The sequence below is a fragment of the Nerophis ophidion genome, linkage group LG04, assembly GCF_033978795.1.
Source record: "Nerophis ophidion isolate RoL-2023_Sa linkage group LG04, RoL_Noph_v1.0, whole genome shotgun sequence".
NCBI classification, from domain to species: domain Eukaryota; kingdom Metazoa; phylum Chordata; class Actinopteri; order Syngnathiformes; family Syngnathidae; genus Nerophis; species Nerophis ophidion.
In genome coordinates, this window is record NC_084614.1 from 52046998 (window position 1) to 52074392 (window position 27395).

Sequence of the window (27395 nt, forward strand, 5' to 3'; positions counted from 1 at the left end):
ACAAAATCACCCTCATCTTTGTGTCAAAGCTCAAATTTCTATTTTATTTTACTTTTTCCAAGTGTAATCGGAAACCATACAATTGGTTTCTGACTTTCCACAGTATTATGATGAACAATTAAAAACTAATAACTTTAATTTGATTAAATTGATATATGGTCTTCCGCCCGATTGTAGCTGAGATAGGCACCAGCGCCCCCCGTGACCCCAAAAGGGACAAGCGGTAGAAAATGGATGGATGGATGATATATGTTTTCTCAGGACATTCAATCGATCGCAATTGGACGGTTTGGTTTGTCTCAGAAAATGTTTCGCCTTCTATCCAGGTAGGCTTCATAAGTTCATGCTCATGGACTTAGATTGGTCAGATGTAGTCTCATGTACCAAAACCCCAAATAATTATACTCCAACACCAGGTGGTGTGCCAGGGCAAAAAAGTTTCCGTCCTATCGTAGTGAGAAAAACAACAAATTACTTTCAATCCTACTGTCAGTTCTAGAAGAAACAAGAAAAGAGTGGATGAGGAAGGAAAAGGCGACTGACACAAAAACTTGTCATTCCATGTGTATTAGGTCTATCTGAAAAAGTCAGAATAATTTTTAACTAACACAACATCCCATTACATTTCAAACCAGGCAACACCCTGAGAGAGAGACTGGTGCATCCTAAAGACCAGACACCCCACACCCACAAAAAGTATTTAGTCAGCCACCGGTTTTGCAAGTTCTCCCAATTAAAATGATGACAGAGGTCTGTAATTTTCTTTATAGGTACACTTCAACTGTGAGAGACAGAATGTGAAAAAAAAATCTAGGAATTTTAAAGAATTTCTTTGTAAATTATGGTTGAAAATAAATATCCGTTACACCCCTAATATATATATATATATATATATATATATATATATATATATATATATATATATATATAATATACAATATACACAGAGGTGGGTAGTAATGCGCTACATTTACTCAGTTACATCTACTTGAGTAACTTTTGGGATAAATTGTACTTCTAGGAGTAGTTTTAATGCAACATACTTTTACTTGAGTATATTTATAGAGAAGAAACGCTACTGTTACTCCGCTCCATTTATCAACATTCAGCTCGCTACTGATTTTTATTGATTTGTTAATGCAACGCTTTGTTTTTTGGTTTGTCAGACAAACCTTCAAAGTAGGATCTATCAAATGCCTGCGTTTCACCAATCAAATGCAGTCACTAGTGACGTTTGACTCCGTTTCACCAATCAAACAGAGCACTTTTTTTTTTATAAACCCTATTTATAAATTTCAACATTTACAAACCGTTGAAAATAATAATCAAAGTACAAAACAGTATAAAAACCGTACAAAACAGCGCCAGGTGGTTGTAAATTCAAAGTAATTAAAATAGAATGCAAAATATATATATATATATACAAAATAAACAAAGTGCAAATCCATAGGCTCACTCAATCTCAGTAAATAACTTAAATTTGGAACACAGGATCATCGTTTTTACAGCGTTTTGGTTGTTAGAGGTAGTGTTTTAATGTAGAGGTCTAAATCTTTTTTAAAGGTACAAAAAAACAGGTCGGGTGTTGGGAAACTTACATTTATGAATACAGAACTTAGCCAATAGTATAATGAGGTTGCAAAGGTAAAATTCATTTTCAAATTTTTTTTTCACTAGTGTAAAACCAAATATATATTATTTAATATATATTATTTTTTTAGTTGCTTAAGAGATATTCCTGGCTCTGAATTTGTTCATTGCTATTTTTATGTTTTTGTGCATTACTTGTTGCCGTCATCATTAAACGAACAGGTTACTCAGTACTTGAGTAGTTTTTTCACAACATACTTTTTACTTTTACTTAAGTACATATTTGGGTCACTACTCCTTACTTGAGCAATAAATCTCTAAAGTAACAGTACTCTTACTTGAGTACAATTTCTGGCTACTCTACCCGCCTGTGTGTGTGTGTGTGTGTGTGTGTATATATATATATATATATATATATGTATGTATGTATATATATATGTATATATATATATATATATATATATATATATATATATATATATATATATATATATATATATATATATATATATATATATATATATATATATATATATATATATATATAACATATTATGTTGGTTTATTTTCGTGAGAAAAAATAACGCCAAAACAATAGCAATTGCAGGCACAGTCGCACACGTACTTGGTAGCCTGTTGTTTAGTTGGCCATATTCTCTTTACACTGTACACGACTCTGAGTAGGTGCTTGTTGCTCTCGTCTCCTTCAGAGAGGAAGCCAGCATTGTTTAAACTGTATTGATAGACACAAAACAGCAGTGCTAGTGTTAATGTGTCAGCTATTCAGCAAAAATAAAAGCAAAGAAAATATTTGAATGCTCTACTGGATGAATGAATCAATGTGGCTACCCAGATGGAGGCTTATATATCCAAACTCAAAAACCTCTCCAAACTGGTCTTTCAGACACAACTGGTGATCATTTCTTTGACAACAAAGTATGTTTTCCTCGAAGTATAAGCACATTTAAGTCACGTATAAATAAAAGAAAGGCCTAATTTTTTTTGTAATTTTATACATTTTATCAGGCCCGGCTCTCTCAGGCGCCGCATGGGGTGCCATCCTTTGGTGGGGGTGTCAAATTGCAGAATGTGAAAAAATTTAATTAATACAATTAAAGAAAAATAATAACAATAAAAAATATGTAAATAAAATGTTTGTATAATGTGCTTTATAATATATATATATATATACACACACACATACAGGGTATCCCAAAAAATGTATACACACTTTAAATAATTGTAAACTAGGTCTTTATTATAAAAATGTATTTAATTTTCAACATGTAAAATAATTTACAAACATCATTCTAATGTTTTGTCATCGCCTGTTCTCAAACTTATGTCTGTTCTGGTCCAGACACTATCGCCAACATGAAGCGATTGAATATTTAGTAGGGCCAATGACAAACGAGTTACTGGCCTGCGCAGATTGCCCCTGTGCCACACTTTGGGCACCCCTGCTGTAGAAGCAGTCAGGGTCACCAACGTGGTACCCGCGGGCACCTGATAACCCTTAAGGACCAGATGAGTAGCCCGCTGGCCTATTCTAAAAATAGCTCAAATAGCAGCACTTACCAGTGAGCTGCCTCTATTTTTTAAATTGTATTTATTTACTAGCAAGCTGGTCTCGCTTTGCTCGACATTTTTAATTCTAAGAGACAAAACTCCAATAGAATTTGAAAATTCAAGAGAATATTTAAAAGACTTGGTCTTCACTTGTTTAAATAAATTCATTTTTCTTTTTACTTTGCTTCTTATAACTTTCAGAAAGACAATTTTAGAGAAAAAATACAACCTTAATTATTTTAAGATTTTTAAACACATATACCCTTTTACCTTTTTAAATTCCTTTCTCTTCTTTCCTGACAATTTAAAATTTAAAGCCCACCAGACTGCACCAAACTTTGGTGCCTAGTTGACAGAGAAAAGTACAGTGGTGTATGCGCAGCAGCTATGAAGGTTGCAAGACTTATCTTTGTGAATCAGCCTTTTCTGACATGAACTTCATCAAGAACAAACACAGAACACGCCTCACTGATGCACATCTGCAAGACTCACTCAGAGTTGCAGTGTCAAGTTACACACCAGAGTACAACACACTAGTTAACAGCATGCAATGCCAGGCTTCCCACTAACTGACAAAGAAACAGATAACAGATTTGGTGTCCAGTTCAAAGTGTGACATGATTTATTTAAAAATTTGAGAGTTGACTTGTATTTTACATGAGTTGTTATTTGTACAAACATGGTGCAAAGTAATTCATGATTTGTTAAAAAATGTTAGTGGCTAGCTAGTTAAAATGGGATATTGTGATTTCACAAGACTGTCTTTAGAAGTGATTTGAAAATGTTCAATTTGAAAAATGTGCACTTAGAGAAAATATAAAAATAAAGTTTTGCATATTGATATTTATCTGTTTCTATATATATTTATTGTAAGAAATTATTAAGATGATCAGTGTTTCCACAAAGAAAAATATAATTAATTATTAATAAAAAAATATAGTTAAAGGTAAATTGAGCAAATTGGCTATTTCTGGCAATGTATTTAAATGTGTATTGATGGAGATAGATATCTACATAAATCCATATTTTAAAGTTATTTCTTTTTGTTCCGGAGTGATATTTGAAACAGCTAGTGTTCTATCTGGTACACTGTAGACGACCTTCTAATCGGAATGCAGGATGGCTCCAGCATAGCAAGACAATAGATAAGGGTATTCGCTCTGTAGGGGAGGGGGACGAGTGTGGTAGTGAAAAGACAGCGCTTCCGTAAGGTGGTCAGATCAACTAGGGCGATGCAATTTGAAGTCTCATGCATTGATTTGGTCTCCCAAAGCTTTGGTAATAAAATATCAAGATAAGGTACTTTGTCTCAGGAATTCATTTAAAACCAGCTATTGTGTCATCCAACAAACTCTGGGGGGTGACTGGAAGAAGACCGGGTCAAAACACAACAATAGGGGGGCTTCCTCCGGGATGACACGCTGAGAATTGAACTTCACTTACAATCTTCCGGAAAGATTCACTTGGCCAACACATAAATCAAAGTAAGCAGAGCCTTTTTATAAAATCTGCATTAGGAGTCTGTCCAGAAGTCTGTAAGTTAAACACTGTTTTGTACCCCAGAGAAAGAGTGCTGATTTTGATAGATTGGTTGCATTTTTGCCTTGTCCGCCGTTACATAATAGTTGTCAACTCATGTCATTGTGTTCGAACTATAGTGACGGACTGTTTTATTGAAAAGTGAACTAATAGTCAGGTGAGGCTCACCCTGGGTCGTTGGACGTCGCCAGGGGAGTAACGGGTTGGGAACCCTTCAGACTACCGTGACGGGCTGCTTTACTGACGAGTAAGCAAATAGTTGGGTGTAGCTCGCCCTGTTTGGGATTTGGTCTGCCCCAAAAGAGCAAAGGATTTGAACCCCTTCATCGGGAATGAGTGACTCTGAGTAAACTGTTCGAAACCCGTTGTCCGGGATAACATAAAGGGTTCGAACCTCGACATCTGCGATGAGTGACTTAGAGTAAAGGGTTCGAAACTAGTCGTCAGGGACGATAGATATAGACACAATGGCCAAAGAGTGTGATAGGAACGTGATGGCGGCTGGGGAAATGTGATGAATCGTTACTGTTTAATGTTCAATTGAATGTACTGTACTGTTGTCGACAATTAAATTAACAAGTAGAGTTTAGAAAATAAAATAAAAAGAAACATTTTTTGAAAGGGTTAAGAAGGAGTTTACAACACTCTTAAAGTAGAAACGTTTGGTAAATTAAGAAAAGTGACAAATGAAGGTATTCGTAAATGGTATTCGTGTGTCAGCGTATGCGGTTGGTGGTGGTTCGCTGCATTTGTTTGGTTGGTTGTTAACTCCTAAAACTGAAATACATTTGTGTTTTATAGTTGTTCTCATAATACCTATTTCAGAAATCATATGAGTGAATGATCCATTCATTTTATTTATCTTCCTCCGCTTATCGGAGGTCGGGTCGCGGGGGTAGCAGCCAAAGCAGGGAGGCCCGCTGACTTCGCTCTCCCGGGCCAATTTGTGTAGGTCAGAGTGAATAATAAATGTTGTTTGCAGTTACTAAGGTTTGATATGATACAGCTGTGCTTCTGGGTGAGACATTTGAGATAAGAGTTGTCTTAATAACAAGGACGTCTGAAGAGGGAGGAAAAGTACAGACAAGGTCGCCACACTCAGCTTTGAGTGTTGTTCGCCTCACGCACACATACAACCTTGTGTGTGTGTGTGTGTGTGTGTGGCGCATTAGAAGTGGAAATTTCAAAATGAATTTATTACGTGTAAGTTAAAGTCGATTTAAATTTTTTTAGACAGCTGCAGTACACCATACATCGGGGTGCTGAGATAAGATAAGATAAGATAATGGCATAAGATAGAATATATAAGGAGGCATGGCAATCAGAACAGCTATCAGTTAGCTTTAGACGTTTGATAGTATAATGCGAGTAATAAAGGAACGAGAATAAATGCATGCCCTTGTTTTGTAGAAATATCGCGCACGACGGGAAGTCAGAGTGCACAACTAACGAACTGATAGACACAAATGATAGTCTAACTTATAGATAATCTTTAGATGATTCAACATTTATTTGACTTTTAATGGGACAATTAATGCTGTAGTTTTAAACGTGATATGCAGAATTGGACTAGGCAAGAGGACAACAAAAAGGCTGTGACAGAGTAACAAGGAAACAACTCTTTAATTTACAAATCACTGAGGCAAAAATGTCAAAAGAACCAATAGGTCAAAAATCAGCTATAGTATAATCAGCAGTGGGTGACCTTCCTTTTGAGTTCCAGCAGGCGGAGAAAAGAATCCTCAACAGACGTGAGACCAGACAGATGGACTCGGGTGGTAGACAACGCGGTGCTTCAAGGCCAGTCCGGGATGGAAACTGTTTGGCCTGTGACCAACCTGGTCACTGGGTTCAGCGTTTCCGAACGGGAAAGGTCCCGTCATGCTGCCAGACAAACACGAATGCGTGGCAGAGGGCGCCCACAGCAGAAGCACCAGCAGGAAATACAGACAGGCCCCATGCTGGACATACGTGTCAATGGACAATATTATCAGTTCGTGATTGACACTGGTGCCACCCACTCATCTCTGAATGCAGAGGTATCAAAGAAATTATGTGCTTCCCTTTTGAAGGTCGAAGGCTTCGCTGAGGTCACACGAATGTCACCTGTCACCAAACCACTTCAGGTTCAAATTGCTGGACACACACTGAAGCACCCCTTCGTGGTCGACCTGCACACACCGTGCCTGCTTGGTAATGACCTGGTTTACAAACTGTACCCTGACATTCAATATCGCACAGAAGGGACTTTCCTGGTGTTACCTGACGGTACGGCCACCAAGCTGCGACATCGCCACTAGGGCACCTCCATGAGCATGAGCTCATACCACAGCCTGGAGCACCAAAAATGGCTGGCGCCTGCTGGGTACCCCAACACCTGCTGCAATGGTTCTATTAGTGAAAACCCTGGCTTACTGATCTGTTTCCGCGTGCACCACCACCCGAACCGCCATATGGTATGATCACAAGTAGACGACTCATTTTTATATATATATATATATATATATAATATAATGTTGGAACTCAAGGTGTGGCTTCTCATGTTGACATATCTTTGCAACAACTAGTATGGTATAAGATGGACACAAATGCTGTCCCGCATTGTTCTCTTAGTCTCTGTCCCGCCTACGAAAACCAAAAACTTAGGTCCAGTGATGAAACAGGGCGTAGCTGCCGATGATTGAACCGACACACAAATACCACATTTTCAATTGTTACAGATGTCCGTTAAACTCATAGCTATGGGCTGCACTTTGGACACCCAGGATGTAGGCTAAAGGAGTAAGCAGCTACACAAAAGCTGAGCTAAAAGTACACGTGACATTTAAGCATATCAAATAATTATAGTTGCTTATTACATACTCAAAGTCGCCAAGACAGAAGTCTGATAGAAAGTATTCGGTAACAAACGTGTCCGCATCATTCAACTTTCTACAACATGAGCTTGACTTAACGAATTAACGTGGCCACCAGGTGTGGTAGAATGTCAAATTACTATTGCAAAAGCAAGCGTCCACCATAAGGTTAGTGTTTTTCTAGCATTTGTGTCAATATAAATATAAGCATATTTTGTCGCTTTCACCATATTGAATCAGCTAAACTTTTTCTTAGATGTTTCTGAATGTGATAGTACTACAAACACAGTCCCTTTTTCAGAAACAGAAGGGGGAGGTGTTAAGGATGGAGTCAGACTCCTTAAAACAAAATTGACAATCATCCGATTCTTTCAGGTAAAAACATAAAGTCAAGTTTAGAAGGGGTAATAAAATCCATCCATCCATCCATCCATTTTCTACCGCTTATTCCCTTTCGGGGTCGCGGGGGGCGCTGGCGCCTATCTCAGCTACAATCGGGCGGAAGGCAGGGTACACCCTGGACAAGTCGCCACCTCATCGCAGGGCCAACACAGATAGACAGACAACATTCACACTCACATTCACACACTAGGGCCAATTTAGTGTTGCCAATCAACCTATCCCCAGGTGCATGTCTTTGGAAGTGGGAGGAAGCCGGAGTACCCGGAGGGAACCCACGCATTCACGGGGAGAACATGCAAACTCCACACAGAAAGATCCCGAGCCTGGATTTGAACCCAGGACTGCAGGAACTTCGTATTGTGAGGCAGACGCACTAACCCTTCTGCCACCGTGAAGCCCCTGGGTAATAAAATCATTGACAAAAAATATTTTGTTAATCAAAGACCTGACATTCAACAGACCCACCCTGATGGTGTTATTGACAGGCTTTGATGTTGGCTCTGATTTGGAGAAGATAGGAATGAGATTGTTTAGGTTAGCAGGGTGGCTAAGTTTCCCAACGGTCACAACAGGAATGTAGACGGTGCCATGATTTGATGTAGGCATGACTGCTGTCAGGGAGAGGCGGGGTTTGCCGTAAGGGGGAAGTGGAGTAGTTTTAAAATGTTTTCAGTGGGTAAAAAGTTGTAACTGAATATAATTTGAAAATAACAATTTTGCACATCGATAGTGGTTTAGTAGATTAATTTGGAATATGGAGGAGGTGAGGTAACATCTGTGTAAAGTTTGTGATTTCATTGATATGATCAATCAGGTACAAGGGAAAAGGTACTTGCTGACTTGCGTTGGCAATTACAGTGGTTGGCCGGAAGCAACCACAACCTAAAAAGAGAATGCAAAATCAGTAATTAAATGGATTGTTAATGACCCGAAAAGATTAGGTCAGACAACGACACCCATTTTAAAAAAATGCTCACTTTGTCTTAGTCGAAAAGGCTCTCGGACTAGAACACAGGTTCGGTTCGGTGTACCATCCTCGGTCCCAAGGTAAGGTCGAGAGAATGAACAAGTATCAAAACAAATTGGCTAAAATCTGTGCACAGACCAAATTGAAGTGGGTTGACCATTGGCTTTAATGACCATTCGAATGTCCTTGAACACAACAGTTTTTTCACCCTTTGAACTGCACACAGGTCAGCCCTTCCAGCCGCTCCCTTGGAAGGAGGAATCAGCATAAAACCAAAATGGTACGTTGAGCAAATTCAGAATTTGTGTAACAATTTTTTCCTGCACAGATTCGTGGGCAACAATCCACCTCGCCAGGAACCCTTCCGCCCGTTGAGTGGGTCAAGGTCATCAAGCACAAGTGGACGGAGCCCAGGTGGACCGGTCCCTTCAAGGTCGTGGAACGGTCGTCCCACGCCCTTCGACTGGTTGGTAAAGGGGACACCTGGTATCACCTCTCCCTTTGCACTCCTGCTGAAGCACCTGACAGATCACCAGCAGATGTCATCGCCACATCACCTGCCCCTCTCGACCCCACAGCAGCGCCTTTTGAGCCTGAGGCATCTGAAGAAGAACGGGAGCAGGCAGAAGGCTCACTGTTAGCCACTGAAGGGGGTGACGTCCTAATAACCTCTCCCCCCAGGTCCTAGAAGAGCGAAGCTTTAGTAACTTACACACATAGTCTCACAGCCCAGAAAAAGACGCCGAGAGAGAACTTCCCCCGTTGAGCAGCTGTCTACCGTCGTGTAGATCTACCAGACCTGCTCAACTGCTGTATTATAAATCCAAAGCTATCATATATCCTTACTTGAGACCAGCCTATGTACTTGATGTTATACAACTTCTCTTACTTGTTTTCAGCTACAATAAGTGAAAAGTTTGATTTTGATCCCCATTGCGTTACCTAAATTACTCTGATTTTGATAGACTGAAGACAGGATGTTACACCCAGCAGTATTCCCTGACAGGCTGGTACTTAGGCTTGTTCTAATGTCCTTGTGCCTAGGTCCTTCCTTCCCGACGACAGTGACTGACAAGTGTCTTAGAACATATGGCGGACTTGAAATAGACTGGATCAAGGGGGACTGCAAGACTTACTTTTTTGACCGGTGCAGTGTGATTGATTGCGAGGGACATAATAGCTATTACCGTGGTAGTAACCTCTATCTTTGTTACAACGCATCCCTGAGCTATTGGTGTCAGAAGCAGAATACATACTCTAGGGCAAGGGTCTCAAACTTGCGGCCCGCGGGTCAATTGCGGCCCGCGAAACATTATGCGGCCCGCGCTTTGATATGACAATTTAATGTTGGTGCGGCCCGCAAGTTTAATATGAACGGCGCTTGATAGGTCATGCTTGCCAACGTCCCCAGTTTTCCCGGGAGACCGCTGAATTTCAGGGCACCAATTCTCTCGAAACCCCTGTCAATTTTTACCAGGTCAACAATATCCAGGGAATGCCATAATGGAACTTTAGCCCCCCCTACATCCCAAACTGACACCATGCAAGCCCATTTATATGTTGCATCTGGCCATGTGAGATGCACGTTTGCTATTGCAAGATATATTTGATCAACAGCTAGACAGGTCACACTAAGGGTGGCCGTAAAAATTATTTAACACTGTTACAAATATGTGCCAGACTGTAAACCCACACCAAACAAGAATGACAAACACATTTTGGGAGAACATCCGCATTGTAATACAACATAAACAGCAGAACATTTACCCAGAATCCCATGCAGACCTAACTCTTCCGGGCTACATTATACATAACCCTGCTACCACAAACCCCCACACCCCCACCCTCCCTACTTGCGTTGGTTGAGGTGTTGTATATTGTAGCCCTGCGAGTTGTTCTGGGTATTTGTTCTCTTGTGTTTAAGTTGTTAGGGTGTGGAAATTCTCCCAAAAAGGGCTTGTCATTCTTGTTTGGTGTGGGTTTACAGTGTGGCGCATATTTGTAACAGTGGTAAAGTTGTTTATACCGCACTCTGTGACCTGTATGGCTGTTGAACAAGTACGTCTTGCAGCCACTGACCTTATTCTGCACCAGTCTCACACAATCAATCAATGTTTACTTATATAGCCCTAAATCACCAGTGTCTCAAAGGGCTGCACAAACCACAACACGAACCACTACGACATCCTCGGTAGGCCCACATAAGAGCAAGGAAAACTCACACCCAGTGGGACGTTGGTGACAATGACTATGAGAACCTTGGAGAGGAGGAAAGCAATGGAGGTCGAGCGGGTCTAACATGACACTGTGAAAGTTCAATCCATAATGGATCCAACACAGCTGCGAGAGTCGAGTCCAAAGCGGTATCCAACAAAGCAGCGAGAGTCCCGTTCACAGCGGAGCCAGCAGGAAAACCTCCCAAGCGGAGGCGGATCAGCAGCGCAGAGATGTCCCCAGCCGATACACAGGCAAGCAGTACATGGCCACCGGATCAGACCGGACCGCTTCCACAAGGGAGAGTGGGACATAGGAGAAAAAGAAAAGAAACGGCAGATCAACTGGTCTAAAACGGGAGTCTATTTAAAGGCTAGAGTATACAAATGAGTTTTAAGGTGAGACTTAAATGCTTCTACTGAGGTAGCATCTCGAACTGTTACCGGGAGGGCATTCCAGAGTACTGGAGCCCGAAATGAAAATGCTCTATAGCCCGCAGACTTTTTTTGGGCTTTGGGAATCACTAATAAGCCGGAGTCCTTTGAACGCAGATTTCTTGCCGGGACATATGGTACAATAACATCAGCAATATAGGATGGAGCTAGACCGTGTAGTATTTTATACGTAAGTCGTAAAACCTTAAAGTCACATCTTAAGTGCACAGGAAGCCAGTGCAGGTGAGCCAGTACAGGCGTAATGTGATCAAACTTTCTTGTTCTTGTCAAAAGCCTAGCAGCCGCATTTTGTACCAACTGTAATCTTTTAATGCTAGACATGGGGAGACCCGAAAATAATACGTTACAGTAGTCGAGGCGAGATGTAACAAACGCATGGATAATGATCTCAGCGTCTTTAGTGGACAGAATACATAATACGCAGCCGGCACATTGGATGTGTGATAAAAAAGCGTGCGCGATGACATGTAGCGGAGCAGTAGTCTTCTTTTGGGGGTGCGCGAACCACTGGAGGTACTTGAAGGTATGCCAAGGGACAAGTGAGATTTATTAAAAACATTCTAAAAAACAGCAGTAATTCATAAATCTTTTATACATATGTTTATTGAATAATACTTCAATGAAGTATGAATGTAAGTACATAAACTGTGGAAAAATAATACAACAATCCAACATTCAGTGATGACAGCTAGACTTTTTGTGGACATGTTCCATCCCCAAAGAGGGCACTTTAAGTTGATGATTAATTCTATGTGTAGAAATCTTTATTTAGAATTGAATCACTTGATTATTTTTCAACAACTTTTTAGTTATTTTTATATCTTTTTTTCCAAATAGTTCAAGAAAGACCACTAAAAATGAGCAATATTTTGCACTGTAATACAATTTACTAAATCAGAAAATGATGACATAGTGCTGTATTTTACTTCTATATCTATTTTTTTCAACCAAAAATGCTTCGCTCTGATGAGGGGGTACTTAAAAAAAAATGTTCACAGGGGGTACATCACTGAAAAGAGGTTGAGGACCACTGTTGTAGAGGACGTTAAAGGCAGTGCAGTCACGGCAGCTCTTAATAATGTTGGCTGGGTAAAAAATTGGGGAAAATTTGGGAAAATGGTTGCACCGGTAGATTGTCGGGAGGTGCACTGAAATTCAGGAGTCTCCCGGAAAAATCGTGAGGATTGGCAAGTATGTTGATAGGGCGGGGAAGCCATTCATAGAAGGTGAATTCATTAAAAAGTGCATGTTAGATTTTTTGAGAAATCTTTTCTCGCGGCCCAGCCTCACCCAGTTTCTGCATCCAGTGGCCCCCAGGTAAATTGAGTTTGAGACCCCTGCTCTACGGGGTGGTGCCCCTGGTGGAAGCAGGTAAACCACTACACAGGGCATTGGAGTTCCATTGGCCCCTATTATTACATCAAAACTATTCGGGAAGGGATGACCTTCCAGAGGAATTTTGATCGTTCCCAGAACCCCATTGCCCTTACAATTGCCAACGTAAGTGTCATGCCCAATTGGCCCAGTCCGTTTTCCGTTTTATGTTGTGTTAGGGGTTGACCAGACTGGTACAGACTCTAAAGGGATTATTAAAATTAATGTCCTTGAGAGGGCGTTAACTATTAATGTCCTTGAGAGGCCGTTAACTACCTCTGCCCTCTCTGTAGAACCTAAAGTGCAACTCCAACTCGGTGACGTTTCAAAGGCTCTCACATCTGTATATACTAATGACATCACCACTGAAGACCTGGTAGCTTTGACCCTAGGAGCGGGTGCAGGCAACTTGTGGCTCAGGTGGATGACTAGCATGGCAAAAAGCCAAAACATGGGTGATTGTGTTTCTTGTTCCGCTGGATGTCCCTTTCCCCACAATTACCCCGCCGCCCCTTTTAAGTTAACTGACACGAATGGCTCAAACTGTCTTATCTCCTTGTTTTCTGAACCCACGCCGCCAGGGTGCGATTTGTTGGCTAGTGTGTACCCTCCTGTTGACAATTCCACCCGACTTCTTCCCTTTGTGGGCCAAAAGATGAATTACACGAGTTTTCAATTCACAGGACCCTCTTCGTCCCCCAACAAATTGGGTAACATTAACCCTTCCTGGTGCACCACACTGATAGAGGGCTCAAAAATAGGCCCTTGGGCACGGGCTGACTTGTTCTGGTATTGTGGGGAGCTCAGATTGTACATTAGAATCCCGATGTCAGCCGTTGGGCTTTGTGCTATGGTTAGACTGGTGACCCCACTCACCCTAGTGGGTACAAAATTGACACCCCTTGGAACTCCTGTTTCAGCGGCCTCTTTAACTTCCCGCCGACGCCGTCATGTTCTATCTAGGAGTGTAAGGGGCTCCTTTGATTTGATGACAAACCCTGATGGTGTTTACTTTGATGCAGTAGGGCAGTGGTTCTCAGCCTTTTTTCAGTGATGTACCCCCTGTGAAATTTTTTTTAATTCAAGTACCCCCTAATCGGAGCAAAGCATTTTTGGCTGAAAAAAAGAGATAAGGAAGTAAAATACAGCACTATTTCGACCAAGAAAGTTAGAGTGAAGCGACGGCTCCAGGCAGCGGCAGTCGGACCGTTTCAGATGTAATTAGACACATTTACTAGGATACTTCTAGAAGATCCCTTATCTGCTTATTGTTTTAATAGTGTTTTAGTGAGATTGTAAAGACATACCTGAAAGACGGATGGCTGCAGTGAACACCAGTGTATCTCAGAGAAGCCGATGGAGGAGCTAAGATCACAGCTGCCTTTTTGAGCTGCAGGAGGAAGTCCCATAATCCACTGAAGTCTCCGGTAAGAGCCGACTTAATATCACAGTTTTCCAATCCAAAAACTTGCTGGTTGACGTAGAAAAGATGTTCGTTTAACCGCTCTGTGTTAAAGCTTCACAACAAACAAAGAAACACAGGCTGTGTCTTGGTTGCTAAAGGCAGCTGCAATCCACCGCTTTCCACCAACAGCATTATTCTTTATGGTCGCCATTATTAATTGAACAAATAGCAAAAGATTCAGCAACACAGATGTCCAAATTACTGTGTAATTATGCGATGAAAAGAGACGACTTTTAGCCGTGTGTGGTGCTGGGCTAATATGTCCCCTACAACCAGAAACATCACGCGCACACGTCATCATACTGACGTTTTCAACAGGATACTTCGCGCGAAATTTAAAATTGTAACTTAGTAAACTAAACCAGCCGTATTGGCATGTGTTGCAATGTTAATATTTCATCATTGATATATAAACTATCAGACTGCGTGGTCGGTAGTAGTGGGTTTCAGTAGGCCTTTAAATCAATGGTTTGGAGAAGATCCTTCTTGTTAAACTCTGTCAAACCCCTACAACCTGCAGTCACATCCTCACCGGCTGCAAAATCACCTGGAGGTAATACCAGGTCCTAAAACAACTAGCGATCACCTTGGAAGAAAGGAGAAATACCAACAAGGCCTACCCTCTCCCAATTCCTAGTCACTCAGTCACCACTCCGTTCGTAAGAGCAGGACAACTCCCAGTAAAACCATCTGCAAGATTGGAGGCAACCCTTCTGGACTCTGCCCTGGACTGGAAAATGCAGGTTGACTTAGACCATAAGCTCATCTTCCCGCCTAAGAACATAACAACCAGCTACAGGCCAGACCTGGTCTTGTGGTCAACCTCCCAGAAGACTGTTCATTGTTGAATTAACTGTGCCATGGGAAGCAGCACTTGGTGAAGCTTATGAGCGCAAACAACTGAGATATGCGGACATAGCAGCCGAGGGAGAGCAGCGTGACTGGCCTGCCTGAGTGCTTCCAGTTGAAGTCGGGGGCAGAGACTTTGTTGCCAACTTCACAACCAAGCTTCTGAAAAGAATGGGAGTGAGAGGTCAGGCCTTCCGGCGGTGTGTTAAATCGCTGTCGGATGCTGCCGAACGATGGATATGGATCAAGAGAGAGGACCCTAACTGGGCTGCTAAATGACATCTAGGGGTAAAGAGGCTGACCCACCTGGGACGCCAGATGTCGCCATTGAGCCCTCCGGAGGTGTCGTGGGCCTATCAACGAAACACCAATGGGGTGCCCACCTGAAGACCCCAGTGACATTTTTTCCTCTAAAGCCCACGACAACACCCTCCCACCCCCCACTCAATCCTAAGTGCTAATCCATCTGAGGGATTGTACTATTTAGTCCAATGAGCTCAACATATAATATAATAAGGCAGTCAAAATTAGCGTGTTAACTAATGTGCTCAAAAAAATACAGCACTAACCATGAATGGTAAATGGATTATACTTTTCTACCTTTTAAGGTACTCAAAAGGCTTTGACACTATTTCCACATTCACCCATTCATACACACATTCACACACCGATGGCGGGAGCTGCCCTGCAAGGCCTTAACCACGACCCATCAGGAGCAAGGGTAAAGTGTCAACGGACGTGACTAGGATGGCAGAAGCTGGGGATTGATGGCAGAAGGTTGTTGGCACGGCCGCTCGACCCACAGCCACGCCGTACACTTAGATTAATCATGCAATTTATTTTGACAGCAGAAACTCCTTTTCCTTAACCGCTATGCGGTCAGTGATCAGATCAGTGCATACAGTACAAAAAATTAGACAGGAGACTACGATTGGTGTGCTCACTGGAAAATTTGACCCCAAAATACAACCTAAAAAAACTTTAGCTAAAACTGTTACCAAGTTTTGTGCAAGAAAAACATTCAAAATTGTTCCCGTAAGACATTCTGGCAATTAAAATGTTTTTTTTTCCCGTACAAATATCAGTCTTTGCTTAACTTAATTTTAAAAAAAGGGAGGAAAAAAAAAATAAAATGGTAGCCTAGCTGAAAGTTTCACCAACAAAAAGCCTCTCTGGCTGCATTGAAAACGAAGTCTAGTTCCTCGGCCCGGGCGGTGTTGATTTAAAATAAAGGTCACAGCATCACGCTGGGATGTATGGCGTGATAAATAATGATTATTCCAAATTCCAAAATGTGATTAATCTGATTTTCAAAAAGATATCATTTGACAGCCCGAAATATAATAACATAATATAATAAAAGTGGGACGGCGTGGCGCGGTGGAAGAGTGGTGGTGTGCAACCCGAGGGTCCCTAGTTCAATCCCCACCTAGAACCAACCTCGTCACGTCCGTTGTGTCCTTGAGCAAGACACTTCACCCTTGCTCCTGATGGGTGCTGGTTAGCGCCTTGCATGGCAGCTCCCTCCATCAGTGTGTGAATGTGTGTGTGAATGGGTAAATGTGGAAGTAGTGTCAAAGCGCTTTGAGTACCTTGAAGGTAGAAAAGCGCTATACAAGTACAACCCATTTATAAAATACAAAAGTATAATATAATGAAATATGATATAGTTATTTGGGCTGCAGTACTCCGGAATGCCCTACTGGAGAGATACACTTAGAGATACTACCTCAGTAGAAGATTTTAAGTAAGGAGTTTGAGGGGTGAGGGTCCCACATCTATGCCCGCATCTGCGCCCACATCTGCGGTCCATGGTGAGGTTTGTTATTGTTCCCATTGGGTTGAGTTTGTTCTTACCCTGATGTGGGATCAGAGCTGATGATGTTGTTGTGGTTTGTGCAGTCCTTTGAGGCATGAGTGATGAAGGCCTATATAAATAAACGTTGATTGATTGATTAAATATAATCTAATATAATAAATACAAAGAAGAAAAGTCCTGTTTTTTGACATCAAGCATCCAAACTTGTGGCCTGCATAGTGTAATTAATAAATGTATTTCAGCTGTCTGGACACTCCATTAAGTACACCCACACAATCTTATTGAATGCATTAATTGCTATTAGTCTGCACACAAACACACACAGACACACATTAGATTTATTGTTTGCCAAAATGAAACATTTCCCTTTCTTAACGCACACAGAAAAGTTTGTTCATGATTCATGAGTTTTTAAACTTCCTTTTTTCTGAGTCCACTTTTAATATTTTATGTTTCACGGAACACAAGTACAAAATATCAAAGGAGTGTTGACTCGCTAACAATGCACACAAAAAAATCTATAAATATCGAAATGAACCTCTAAGCGCAATTAAAATGATCATAATAAACACAAGTGTGGATAGCTAAGAATGCTCTATTAAAAAGCGGTAGAAATGGATGGATGGATGGTCGACTGGCTTTGTGGCAGGGATCAGGTATGCTTTATCTGAAAAAATAACAATAGGGGTCGTGGATTGAAAAAAGGTATTTCAACGTTTTTATCGCATTTTGCTCTTAAAACAAATACATCCAAATTTGATAAAACTAGAGTGACATTTTCGCATCTGTATGTTTGAAATACATTTAAACCTTAACCAAACAATGGATTTCTCATGCTGAGAGCTGTGTGTCTTTTCGACAAATAAAACCTGTGGATATGGGTAGTGTCAGTGCCTATTTTGTTCTCAACATGCTGATACGCTGAAGAAATGGGTTCCAACATTAGCACGGGTGTCATGGCACTGTGAGTTTTTCAAGCTTGCCTCTGGTGAGGGCGGTCGCAATTCTCTCTGTTCCCTCCTTCCCTGCTTGCTCTCTGCGTCTAGTCTTTGTCTGAACTTTTTTAAAGCCTCTTTCTTTGCCCTGTCCTCTAATCCAAATATCAATATGAATATGATCAGCTGGACTCTTCACGCAATTGACACAGTCTTTTCGACAAGAAAAGGAGGTTCGGGGGAGCCTGGCTGCCCTGATGGAACCATCGCTGCGGGGGACTCCTGGAATACATGGAGGATGATGTGGCTCTCAGCCTTTTCCATCGAGGACGTTGAAGACATCTACCTATTTGGAGCTGTGATCGCGGGGCACTTGCTGATTGGGCTGGGCATTGCTCTGGTGTATTGACAAATTTGGAAGACGATGGCAGCCACTCAAGGGGCCCAACGGCTGTTCAACGCAATGAAAGGATTGGGTCGGGCTGTGGGAACACAGACTTGTGCGATTTCTGAGTTGAATCGCAAAATGGATCTCATCCTGGAAAAGTTTGCAGAGAAGGAATAATTAATTGGAATTGAAGAAATCCAGCATGGACAAACAGAGGAGATAAGTCACTATTTTTGTCTTCTCTAAGAAAAACAACTTCTTATTCTACAATTTAGACTCCCTGGAATGGCCTTGACACAGGAACAGGATGTTCTGAAGAAAATCTCCCGAGGACTTCTCAAAGATAGACGCTTTCGACCTTCCTTTTTGTCAACAACACCTGCAGTCGAACTTTGATCGGCCTCAGTCATACAAAAACATTCATCATCTCTCCCAAGTTAATTGGGCATACATGCACACATGACCCCCACCCTTGAAATCAACGCCTTCACCACTGCTTAATTCCTCTGGGGCTGCGGATGACTGAGCAGCGCTGTACAGAGGCAGCGAGTCTCCTCAAACCCACCCCCTCCCTCTGTTGCATGGTGGTGTGATATACATACCATGTCTAGGTGTGTGCCATGCTATGTGAGTTTTTTTCCTTGGACTCAGTCTGGACCCCTCCTGAGGGTCTAGCTTTAGACTTATATATTTTTTTTACTCCCTCCATCTCTCCCAATGTCACCCTTTTCTCACCTTTTCTAAGTGGCTGATCCGTTGGCGGTCTGGTCTTGTCCTCCCCTGTAACGTATGTCTGCTCTTAACGAGACTTGTACCAAAAAATCAATCTCGTTGTACTTGTGCAATGACAATAAAGATCTATTCTATTTTTACATGGTAAAATAATTCCTCATTCGTGTTTGCATATTGTGGACTACATGTACCAAGTTAAATGGCAATATGAAACGTTTGAAACAGTAGCCTATAGCCTTAGTAAAATGTCTCCTCTTTAGTTTTGGGCAAACAATAGGCTGCTAAGCAAGCTCTACTTATTTTCATCAGTATAACCATTAATAGCGTTGGTTGTTGTTCGTTTTTGTCTTTGTTTTCAAATAGAACTGCAAATAACCATAGGATTGCCATTTGTTGTGATATTCCTGAAAATAGCCTCATTTCTGTATAAAATGTGTTGGTTTTAGATTTGTTATTGACAAAACGCTTTGTAGATTAACCACGATCAAATATTGGACAGGATGTCGGAAATGTGTAAATAAAGTTTTACTTTATATGAGAAAAAAAATGAGGATACAAACGGTACAAAACAATCCTTTTATCTTGTTATCTGTTGTTCATTCATTCACCCGTAGGCTCGTAAAGCTCAATCTCATTAATCACAATGCACCTGCTCCCGGTCTTTTTTTACATCCGGTTTGCAGCTATGAATTGTGGAACATTCAGTATTTTAGTTAACCCTTTGTTAGGCTACAAAATAGAAAACAACTCAATCCAGTGTCAGTTTTTCTCAAATAATCTATATCAAATACATGTGTGAATCAAATCAATTCCCTTTTAACTATTTTTAACTGTAAATAATAATAGATTATCTTATCAGCAATCAAATCAAATATACTAATTATGAATGATCATCACATGAATTATATAACCCATAAATTACAACACGGTTGTCTATTCAGCTATTATGGTCCCAGCACCTCAACTTCTAGTAAGTAAACCATCTTGCAAGAAGCATAAAAAAGAAACATCTCCAGCAGGGGTCACCAACGCGGCGCCCGCGGGCACCAGGGAGCCCGTAAGGACCAGATGAGTCGCCCGCTGCCCGTTGGCCTTTTTTTTTTTTTTTTTTTTTTTTTTTTTTTAATGAATTTATTAATCATTCCAACAAAACAATCCACAACAATACCATAACAATGACATCAAATTCCAAAACCAAACCCAACCCAGCAACATTCAGAATAGCAATAAACAGAGCAATTGAGGACACACAAACATGACACGGTACAATCTAAAAGTAGTGAAACAAAATTTAATATTATCAATATTAGTAACAATTTCAAAATAGCAGTGATTAAAAATCCCTCATTGATATTATCATTAAAACATTTACACAAAAAATTAAAAAATTAACAATAGTGTCACAGTGGCTTACATTTGCATCGCATCTCATGACAACACACTGTGTCCAAGATTTTACACAAAGATATAAAAGTCATATTTTGGTTCATTTAATGGTTCATTTTGGTTCACTTAATTTAAATTTTTTTCGTGTTTTCTCCTCTTTTAAACCGTTCAATTAAGTGTTTTTTTCATCATTTATTCTCTACAAAAAACCTTCCGTAAAAGGAAAAAAAAAAAGTACGACGGAATGACCATATATATATATATATATATATATATATATTTATTTAGCTATTCTTACATGTAACTTACAAATGACAATATATATACCGTATTTCCTTGAATTTCCGCCGGGGCGCTAGTTAATGTAAAACCTCTTCTCACTCCTGCGCTTACCAAAGGCATGCGGTAAAAGTAAGCATGCGCTAATTATTTTAAAACCTCTTCTCACTCCGGCACTTACCTAAGGCATGCAGTAAAAATTTGAGTCTGATGTAAGCTTGGACCTTACATCCTACTAAAAAGTGGCTTCTTACCGGATATTAGCTGAGCTTGTGCCGTCCATACAGCTGCCGTCAACACCCGCCTGTGGACGTACACTTCCGACTATCAGGTACTGTTAAACTCACTAAAATACTAGCAACACAATAGAAAGATAAAGGATTTCGCAGAATTATCCTAGTAAATGTCTCTAAAAACATCAGAATCCGTCTCAATGCAATCACGTTTTTTTTTCTAAACTTTTTTTTTTAAACTTTTTTTTTAAAATTTTTTTTCTAGTCCGTCGCTATTTTTATTTTTATTTTTTTCTAGTCCGTCGCTATCAATATCCTCAAACACGAATCTTTCATCCTCGCTCAAATTAATAAGGGAAATTGTCGTTTTCTCGATCCGATTAGCTCTTTTTGTTGGAAGCTCCCATTAAAATCAATGTGAATATGTGAGGAGCCATCAACATGTGACGTCATCGTCTGCGACTTCCGGTAGAGGCAGGGCTTTTTTCCAGTTGCGAACTTTATCGTGGATGTTCTTTACTAAATCCTTTCAGCAAAAATATGGCCATATCGCGAAATGATCAAGTTTGACACATAGAATGGACCTGCTATCCCCGTTTAAATAAGAAAATCTCATTTCAGTAAGTAGGCCTTTAAGCCTGGAGGCTGAACAGGTGGAGTTTGAAATTGTAACACTGCAAAATGACCTCCACCTCAAAGCCCACCAGGCTGCACCAAACTTTTGGTGCCTTGTTGACACAGAAAAGTACAATGGTGTATGCGCAGCAGCTATGGAGGTTGCAAGCCTGTTTGGTTCAACTTATCTTTGTGAATCAGCCTTTTCTGACATGAACTTCATCAAGAACAAACACAGAACATGCCTCACTGATGCACATCTGCAAGACTCACTCAAAGTTGCAGTGTCAAGTTACACACCAGAGTACAACACACTACTTAACAGCATGCAACTGACAAAGAATCAAATAACATATTTGGTGTCCAGTTCAAAGTGTGACATGATTTATTAAAAAAATTGAGAGTTGACTTTTGTATGTTAGTGGCTAGCTAGTTAAAATGGGATATTGTGATTTCACAAGACTGTCCTCAAAGTGATCATTTGAAAATGTTCAATTTGAAAAATGTACACTTAAAGAAAATATAAAAATAAAGTGTTGTATATTGATATGTATCTGTTTCTATATATATATTTATTGTGAGAAATCATTAGGTTTAATCAGTGTTTCCACAAAGATAAATATAATTAATTATTAATAATAACATAGAGTTAAAGGTACATTGAGCAAACTGGCTATTTCTGGCAATTTATTTAAGTATGTTAAAAAACTGGTAGCTCTTCGCATCAATCAGTACCCAAGAAGTAGCTCTTGGTTTCAAAAAGGTTGGTGACCCCTGATCTACAGTGAAGGACTCGTCGCCTGCCATTTCAAGCTCCTATGAGTGGCCCAGTCGATCCAGCTGGATTTGGCTGCGTATCTGGCAACCTCAGTCAGGGAGAGGGGGAGGGGACTACAGAATTTTGACAACGATTGCAGTACCATTTCTGGCCAGATTCTTACACATGGCTCCTTTAAAAGCTAAATTATGTTTGTGTTGCTGCTGACCTTTAAACATGTCTTCTTAAACAAGGGCACATTATTTAAATTGTTGTTCTTTTTAGCTGAAGAATTAAGCATTGCTAAATGTTTTTTTTTAAGAAGATTAGAGATTATATTTGACTTTTCTTATTTTTTTCAAGGCTTTTTCTTTTTTCCTATCTCAAAACACCTCTTATTTGTCTTACTTGTTGGTACTTGTTTTTGTGTATTTGGGATCCCCATCAGGGCTTCACGGTGGCAGAGGGGTTAGTGCGTTTGCCTCACAATACGAAGGTCCAGAGTAGTCCTGGGTTCAATCCCGGGCTCGGGATCTATCTGTGCGGCTTCCTCCCACCTCCAAAGACATGCAACCTGGGGATAGGTTGATTGGCGACACTAAATTGGCCCTAGTGTGTGAATGTGAGTGTGAATGTTGTCTGTCTCTCTGTTTTGGCCCTGCGATGAGGTGGCGACTTGTCCAGGGTGTACACGCCTTCCGCCCGATTGTAGCTGAGATAGGCACCAGCGCCCCCCGCTACCCTAAAGGGAATAAGCGGTAGAAAATGGATGGATGGATGTTTATGTTCTGACTGCAGGCGGCCTGCAAGCCACCTGTGCACACGTTCCGTTCCAACAATGAGGAGAGGAGCTGAGGATCAGTGGGATGTTCTGAGGATTATGAGTTCCGAGGGAGGGGGCTTTCTCCTTTCAAGCATCATAATCATAATCCTGTATGGCTTCATATCATTACAGCTTTGCAGTCTTATTATGTTGAGACTGATTACTTACCAGGCAGCAACCTTCTAGAACAGGGGTCGGGAACCTTTTTGGCTGAGAGAGCCATGCAAGCCAAATATCTTAAAAAGTATTTCTGTGAGAGCCATATAATATTGTTTTAAGACTGTATACAACTAAATGCGTGCATTTTTAGTAAGACCAATTTTTTTTGAGTATAACAAGTCTTTTATTCTTTTTAATAACATTGTTATTCTGAAGCTAACCAACAATAAATAACATACTTTTTTACCATTAATGCGATTTATTGAAGGGGAACATTATCACAATTTCAGAAGGGTTGAAACCAAGAAAAATCAGTTCCCAGTGGCTTATTTTTTATTTTTTTATTTTACCCATCCTGGAATATCCGTAAAAAAGCTTTAAAGTGCCTGATTTTCACTACCCTTGAAGCCATCGTAAATTTTCCTGTGACGTCATCTAATGATGCCAATACGGATAGCACAGCAAGATATAGCGACAGTAGCTCGGATTCAAACTCGGATTTCAGCGGTTTAAGCGATTCAACAGATTACGCATGTATTGAAACGGGTGGTTGGAGTATGGAGGCGGATAGCGAAAACGAAATTGAAGAAGAAACTGAAGCTATTGAGCGAATAGCTATTGACGCTATTCGGCCGTGTTTGCCTTAGCATCGCCGGTAAAATGTGCAGACCAACAATCGGAAGTTTCGCATCTTGTCACACTGGATCAACTTAAATCCATCGATTGGTAAGTGTTAGTTTGGCATTAAATTTGGGTGATGGGAAACGCTGGATGTAAATATAGTTTCAAATGTACATACAGCTAGCCTAAATAGCATGTTAGCATCGATTATCTGGGAGTCATGCCGCGACCAAATATGTCTGATTAGCACATAAATCAACAACATCAACAAAACTCACCTTTGTGATTTAGTTGACTTTATCGTTGGAAATGCATCTGGAGGTTATCCATACATCTCTGTGCCATGTCTGCCCTTAGCACCGCCGGTAAAATATATCGTTGGAAATGCATCTGCTTTGAGTGTCGCAGGATATCTACACAATCTTGCCATCTCTATTGTAGCATAGCTTTCGTCGGTAAAGTGTGCGGAACAAACGACTGACCATTTCGTCGGCTTTCCCCACACCCTCGTATTTTGAACAAATTTCGTCCAATTTCTTGCCACTTTCGCATCTTTAGGCCAGTGGTGCAACTTGAATACCTCCCTGTTAGTGTTGTTACACCCTCCGACAACACACCGACGAGGCATGATGTCTCCAAGGTTCCAGAAAATAGTCAAAAAAAGGAAAATAACAGAGCTGAGACACGGTGTTTGTAATGTGTTTGAGAAAATGGCGGCTTTATTACCTAGGTGACGTCACATTCTGACGTCATCGCTCCAAAAGCGATAAATAGAAAGGCGTTTGATTCACCAAAATTCACCCATTTAGAGTTCGGAAATCGGTAAAAAAAATATATGGTCTTTTTTCTGGTGATAATGTTCCCCTTTAAACAGGTGCGGTACAAACCGGATGGATGGATTAAAATGTATGAGAACGTTATTTTTGACACTGTGATTACCAGCGGAATTATTAATTACTTACCGTGTTAAACAATGTCAGCTAAGATTTATCTGAGAACCAGGTGCAGTCATCAAAACAGCCACATCTGGCTCTAGAGCCATAGGTTCCTTACCCCTGTTCTATAAAATAAATAATTAACCACAACACTCCGGCTGATAAAAGAAAGAACAGGTTTTCTCCCACTGGTGACACTACAGTATGAGACATTAAACACTGTTAGACATTTAAACACTATGAGACATGTAAACAATATGAGACATTAATCACTATGAGATATTAAACACTATGAGACATGTAAACAATATTAGACAGACAATATTGGACATTCAACAAATTAAGACAACACCATGAAATATTAAAACACTATGAGACATGTAAACAATATGAGACATTAATCACAGTAGACATTAAACAAATTAAGACATTTAGACACTATGAGACATTAAACACTGTGGGACATGATGTAAACAATATGAGACATTAAACACTGTGAGACATGATGTAAACAATATGAGACATTAAACACTATGAGATATTAAACACTATGAGACATGTAAAGAATATTAGACAGACAATATTGGACATTCAACAAATTAAGACAACACCATGAAATATTAAACAATATGAGACGTGTAAACAATGAGAAATATAACAAACAATATGAGACATTACACAAAACGAGACATTCAATACTATGATACTGTCATGTCATCCCAAGTGCAGGACTAATAGACTCAAGAACTCCTTTGTCCCACACGCCATTAGACTGTACAACTCCTCTCTTGGACGGGGGGTGGGGGGTACAAGGATGACAGGGGATTCAAAACATTAACAGTGCAATACGTTTTCATAACATGGTCACTACTGCCTACTTTGTCTTGTTATATTGTTATTTTACTGTTATATTGTTATTCCCATTGTTTTTATTCTTTTTGTAATATTTCTCTATTTTGTTTCCTTTTAAACCCCCATTATTTACTTTTTACTCTTTTTTAAATTGATCTCAACTCTGTACACTGCTGCTGGAATTTTAATTTTCCTGAAGGAACTCACCTGAAGGAATCAATAAAGTACTATCTATCTATATATCTATCTATCTATCTATCTATCTATCTATCTATCTATCTATCTATCTATCTATCTATCTATGTCTTTTTGATCATGTCTTGTTTGGCTATGTTCTGTTGACCTTTGGACTCCTTAAGTTCCTGTTTTTTTTTCACTCCCTTGTTTTGTCACCATGAATAACTACCAATCAGTTCACCTGTCCTCACAACTCACGCACCTGTTTTCAATCACCACATCATTATTTAAGCTTGTCATTTCCAGTCAGTCCTTCTGGCGTCATTGTGTTCTTTTCATGCTCTGTCCATGCCAGTTTTTTCATGCCAAAGTCCATGCTACTCTTGTCAAGCCATAGTAAGTGTTGTTTGTTTTATGTTCATAGTCTGTTTATGTGTTAGTTTTGTTCCTTAGCCAAGTTGTGCCTCCGCTGTGAGCGCTTTGTGTTTGTACTTTTTTTTAGTTAAAACTAAATCGTGTTTTACCGTCCTGAGTGAACGACCCCCCCCCCCCCCCCCCCCCCGTTATGACAGATACATGCAGACAATATGAGGCATTAAACAATATGAGACATGTAAACACTACGAGGCATTAACAACTGTGAAACATTATACAACCTCTCGTTCCTGGAACTATAGGTTCTTGTAGGAGTGTATGGTTTGCGTTTCCACCGCATTTCACAGTTCAGGGTAATTTATACAAATCAAGCTGATGAAGTATGGAGGAATGGTTTGAAATATGTTTGCACTGATACCATGTAAATAAACAAATATTAGGTCAGTTATTTTACAAACAAATAAGTAATAGAAATACAAAGCAATATGATTTAAAACTATAAAGTGTACCGAATTGTTTACTGTATATAAAAGTAAGGCTTTTGTTTACAATGTCCAACAGTCATCCTCTTGGTAAATGGTGAATTCATGAGGGTCAGGCGATTATTTTTGGTCCATTTCAGTTGTAAATAACAATATATAAATAATATATGTCAGAGTTTATCTCACGCTGACAACACAAACACGTCGGCTTTAGCGTTTGCTTGTTAGCATTGGCATTCTGTTCACTCGGGTTGAGGCTAATAACTTCACAAATGGGGTGTCACTGACTACTTTTACAACATGAATAAAGTACATTTATTCATGTTCATATTCATTCATTAGATTATTATGTTTTAATAAATTGTGCTAACCATAACCATATTGATATACAAGATGTACACTGAAAAGTTCAAATATTGACCCAGTAAACTGTTTGTAGTATTGTCCCATGAGAATATATAATGTTCACATTTGAGATAGTTTATGTCTAAATGGATTTATACATTTGTGTACTAATACAAACATATTGAAAAAATTGGTTAACATTA

The 27395-nt window shown here is 40.1% G+C and overlaps 1 protein-coding gene across 5 annotated transcripts in view; it reads right to left on the reverse strand.

The window, feature by feature from the left end:
• camkk1a (calcium/calmodulin-dependent protein kinase kinase 1, alpha a) overlaps positions 1–27395 on the reverse strand; it is a 202275-nt gene that overhangs the window by 157590 nt on the left and 17290 nt on the right. Inside the window, exon 2 of one of the 5 annotated variants that reach the window (XM_061898326.1) lies at positions 2216–2323. The exons of the other annotated variants lie outside the window; for them this stretch is intronic. The gene's annotated coding sequence lies outside the window, so the exon portion shown is untranslated. The remainder of the gene's footprint in view (positions 1–2215; positions 2324–27395) is intronic. 5 annotated transcript variants of the gene reach the window in all.